Below are 5,061 nucleotides of genomic sequence, written 5' to 3'. Positions count from 1 at the left end.
TGAAATCATTGGAAGAGCGAAAGCAAGAATTGTAGAGAAAGCCAAATGAAATACATGATTCTGAGGTACTAATAAGAAAATAAACACCACTGTGGAAGAGAATTAATGGATCACTTAATAATAATTATAAAGATAAACATAGTAAAAAAAAACATAAGTCTTCAAAAATAAATAAGAGACAAAATAAAATAATAATAATAATAATAATAATAATAATAATAATAATAATAATAATAATAATAAGGGACTCAAAGTCCTCATCATCGGATACCTTGTGGGTCGACGGTGCCGAAGGAGATATGTGGAGGTGGTGACAAATTTGTCGAAGAGTGGCATCGATGCTGTCGAATCGCTCGAAACATTACTGCTCAAAGCGAGTGAATCGCTCAGATAAATCTGTCAAAGTGATAGTAGGAGGTCGGTGACTAAGTGGTGGTAATGGGGGTGGCTCCTCGTGAGGGGGAGGGACATCATCAGTAATGTCCCTTGGCTCATCCTGGTCATCGGACTGAACGAGTCTGTACTGAGGTGGGTCGAATCCACGGCATCACTCTATCATCCTCATATGGATCATGCTAGATATTCCTTGAGGAGACATCTGGCCGACTAGTGTGAGTGTCGATGACATCTCTGGAGTGTCGAAGAGGCCGAAGTGTCGAATGAGGCGAGTCACGTAGGGTCTAAGGCAAATGGGACCCCTCCTATGGCGATCCGTCTGGTGGCGACAAGCGAGGGTGATAAAATATGCCAAGTCAAAGATATGACTAGCGCCATGCTCCATAAGAAGTAAGCATCGGTGGTGCTAACAATGCCGATGCTCTCTCTCCTCCCAGTCAAGGTATGAGCCAAGATAGCATGGATGTAACGTATTGCTGGTGGAAGAGAAGTTGCCTTTGAGTGACTCGCGTCATAGGGAACAGTACTCGCCGTAAGGTCGGTCCAATAGCAAGAGGACGAGTAGTGTATGTGCCGGTGAAGTTGTAAAAAATTCTCAGAAGCCATGAACTCCTCCGTGAAAAGGACCAAAGCAGCTCTAAACTCTGGTACACTCATGTGCCTTATGAATCCACCGATTCTAAAAATGATAGTACCAGCCTCGTCATGTGTATTCATCACATGCTATAGATGGAACGTAGTACAAAACTCCAAGGTCAGCTTCGAATAGGTGGGCTCGATAATTGCAAAAAACCGATCCCATGGTGCAGTATCGAGATGGAATCGAACAAGGTGAGCAAGGTGAACCTGTTCCAAAGCGGCCCAATCAATATAACAGCCCACTTCTAATGGTCGTACTCGAAGAAGCTGAAACAGGTCGTCTTGTAGGCCTGACGAGAAACGAAGTAGAGGGTGACGAGCTTCAGTCGAGGCACTTGAAGAGGTTGTACCGGGACCCTTCCGCTTTTTTGAAGCAAGGACGACAGTCTTCTTGCCTCGTGTGTTCGTCATAGTGTACCTAAAAAAATAAAAGAGTTCGTTAGTAAATAAGGAAATGATCATGAATTATTTAAATGAGAGCTTATAACTCAAAGTGTAAGTAATCCTAAATAATAATTTATTCTTAAACAATGTGTACTAAAATCCAATCATGCAAAATAAACTAATTATAAAATAAGTAACAATATCTAAATGAGAGACTAAACCTAATGGTAGGAACAAATTGTAATAGAATGAGGAATAATGAAGTCAGCCAATGAATATTTGGTAAACTAGTGTAAATAGTACCCAAACTAATCAAAAGGGTAAATCTATAATGCTAAAACTGATTAAATAAATATAATAATAATGCAGTAAATAAAGGATAATGAAAGTAATAATGAAATAAATAATTAATAGGAATAAAATAATGATGAGTATTAAGGGAAACCCGATGATGATGGAAGGTGATCAGACGTTGGACGGACGGCAGTGTCAACGGGTGACGGGGTCGGATGACGGGGTCAGACAGCGACAAAGGGGGAATGGGTTGGTGGTTAAGAGAAAAATGGCGAAGAAAGATGAGGGAAGAAGAAAGGGAAAGAAAGAGGAAAGAAAGAAAGAAGAGAGAAAGAAAGAAAAAGAAAAGAAAGAAGAGAAAGGGAGGGGGCGACCAGTGGTGGGCAACGGTGGCCGAAGGAGGGGACTGAGGGGGCTAGGGTTGGGAGAGTTGGGGAAGAAGACAAAAGTAAAAGTTAGGGTTTGGGGGGTTTAAAAAGGCACACGATCGTGTGAAACCCGTGTTAGGCCACACAGCCGTGTCACACGCCTGTGTGGATCGAGTTCAGCCCGTGTTTGTCTTGAAAATTTAATGTTCCTTCATCACACAGCCTGGGGGCACACTCATGTGTCCAGGCAGTGTGGTTGACACGACCATGTCGAATAGTCGTGTTCTTCATTGTTCGCTTCTTCTACGCCCGTGTTGTATCCCACAAGCCAGTGTGTCTGAACACACAACCGTGTGCCTGCCTCGTGTACCTCTCTAACTTGTTAAAAATTTAAAAATTTTACTCCAGTTTTTACACGTCCGTATGGCTCGATACTTGGGGATTTTTAGCCTTGTTTTTATACGGCCAAGGACACGCCCATGTGTCTAGACCGTGTGGGTCACTATTCCTGCATAAAAGCACGAAAAATAGCTAAAATAAACTAGTTAGTGGTGTTAGTGATCAAGTTCCCTCTCGAGAAGTGCTTATTTATAGTCTAAGCTCAACCCACCTCATATTTGCACGATCACGGTGGGGTGAGGAGTCTCTGCTATCAATTTTATCAAAATAAGGTCTGAGTCGAGTATTATTTACCTTAAAAGTTTCAAATTCAATGTGTGTTACCTCGATTGTACCATGTGGGAAGATATTCAATATCGTGAAGGGAATCGCTCCATTTGTATTATACTCTGAAGTAGCAATTCGAGGATCCTTTTCATTTAACAATACTTTATCCCTGACCTTAAATCACTTTTTTTCATCCCTACGCTCATCATGGCATCGCTTTGATTTATCGTGTACTTTTAGTTTCTCTTTGATATGTGTTCTCCATTCATCTAGTTCATCGATCTAAAGCCTTCGTTCTTCGTGAGTCACTCCATTTTTGTGGCATGGATTAGAATAAAGCTCCATCACGTTCTTCCTAGGGGACTCCTGCAGAGAAGCTTGAGTTGTAATATTACTCAAATTATTAGAACTTAAACAATCATCTCGATTACTAGATACTTTAGTAGAATCACGAGCTTGAAGTTTAATCGTGTCATCTCCTACACGAAGTATCAATTCACCTGTGCCAACGTCAATGATAGTTTTAGTAGTTGCTAAAAAGGGCCTTCCTAAAATTAAAGGTACGTCACTATCCTCATCCATGTCTAGAACAACAAAGTCAACTGGGAATATAAATTTGTCAATTTTGACAAGCACGTCTTTAATAATACCCTAGGAAATCTAATTGTTTTATCTACCAATTGAATGCTCACCCTAGTTTGTTTGGGTTTCCCAAGACCTAGTTGTTTAAACATTTTATAAGGCATGACATTAATACTTGCCCCTAGATCAGCCAATGCATTCTTAATATTTAAACTACCAATTAAACAAGGAATAGTAAAACTCCCTAGATCTTTCAGTTTGTTGGATAGCATATTTTGTAAGATGGCTGAGCAAACTGCATTTAATTCCACATGCGACGCATCATCTAACTTTTGTTTATTAGCCAAGAGCTCCTTTAAAAATTTCATTGCGTTTGGCATCTGCGAAAGAGCTTTAATAAACGGTAAGTTAATATGTAATTTTTTTAATAATTTAATAAATTTACCAAATTGTTTGTCTATGTGGTCTTTCCTTGTTGCATTAGGGTATGGCACACAAGGTTTATTCTATTTGCTTACCAGTTTCTGCTTATTGTGGTTCATCTCATCCTTACCGTTACTTACCATAAGTCATTGCTTCAATTCTGGTTCAGGTTCAACTAACCCTTCTTCATCTCGAATAGTAATCGTATGAAGTTGTTCCCTTGGGTTAGTTTCAGTGTTACTTGGTAGGCTACCTTGTGGTCATTCAGAAATCAACTTATCAAGTTGTCCTATTTGAGTTTTGAGCCCTTGGATCGATGCTTGTTGATTCTTAAGTTCTGTTTGGGTATTCTGAAAATGAGTTTCTGACACCAAGATGAATTTTGTGAGCATCTCTTCAAGGTTCAGTTTCTTATCTTGTTGGTAAGGTGGTTATTGAAAACCTAGAGGATGTTGTGGTCTTCGATTTCCTTGACCACCCCAGGAGAAATTGGGATGGTTCCTCCAACCTACATTATAAGTGTTGCTATACGGATTATTTTGAGATCTAGAATTATTACCCATATAGTGGACTTGTTCCTCATTGGTACTAGGGTTGAAGGATGGATAATCTGTGTTGTATGCTCCTCCTATATTTGAATCACGCCTCATCACTAGATATACCTGAGTAGAACCATACAGACCATCAATCTTTTTATTTAAAAGTTCTACCTGGTTAGATAGCATAGTGACCGCGTCGAGATTGAAAACACTAGCTGCTTTTGTTGGCTTTGTTCTCATAACTTGCCACTGATAGTTATTTAGTGACATTTCTTCAATAAATTTGTAAGCCTCTTCAGGTGTTTTATTTTTTAAAGTTCCACCGGCGGCTGCATCGATCAGTTGCCTTGTTGAAGGGTTTAAACCGTTGTAAAAAGTCTAAACCTGCAACCATAGAGGTAACCCATGATGAGGGCACCTTCTCAACAAGTCTTTGTGTCTCTCCCATACGTCATAAAAGGTTTCTAAATCTATCTACACAAAAGAAGAGATATCATTCCTCAGTTTAGCCGTTTTAGCTGATAGAAAATATTTAAACAAAAATTTTTGGGTCATTTGTTCCCAAGTAGTGATTGACCCTCGTGGTAATGAGTTTAACTACTGTTTAGCTTTTTTCCTCAATAAGAATGGAAACAACCAAAGGTGAATGGCATCATCAGAAACACCATTGAACTTAAAGGAGTCGCAGAATTCTAGAAAATTTGCTAAATGAGTGTTTGGATCCTCGTCCTGCAAACCATCAAACTGAACAAACTGTTGTATCATTTGAA

General features: G+C 39.6%; 1 non-coding gene across 1 annotated transcript; it reads left to right on the top strand.

The window, feature by feature from the left end:
- The first annotated feature begins 4,691 nt into the window (after positions 1-4,691).
- Positions 4,692-4,798, top strand: LOC128281861 (small nucleolar RNA R71). The gene has a single exon (XR_008272139.1). It is a non-coding gene; the product is annotated as a small nucleolar RNA R71 (small nucleolar RNA).
- The last annotated feature ends 263 nt before the right edge of the window (positions 4,799-5,061 follow it).

This window comes from Gossypium arboreum, chromosome 1 (assembly GCF_025698485.1).
Source record: "Gossypium arboreum isolate Shixiya-1 chromosome 1, ASM2569848v2, whole genome shotgun sequence".
In the NCBI taxonomy this organism is placed as follows: Eukaryota; Viridiplantae; Streptophyta; class Magnoliopsida; order Malvales; family Malvaceae; genus Gossypium; species Gossypium arboreum.
Note: the sequence above shows the minus strand (reverse complement) of the source record. Positions and strands in the feature narration are given on the sequence as shown.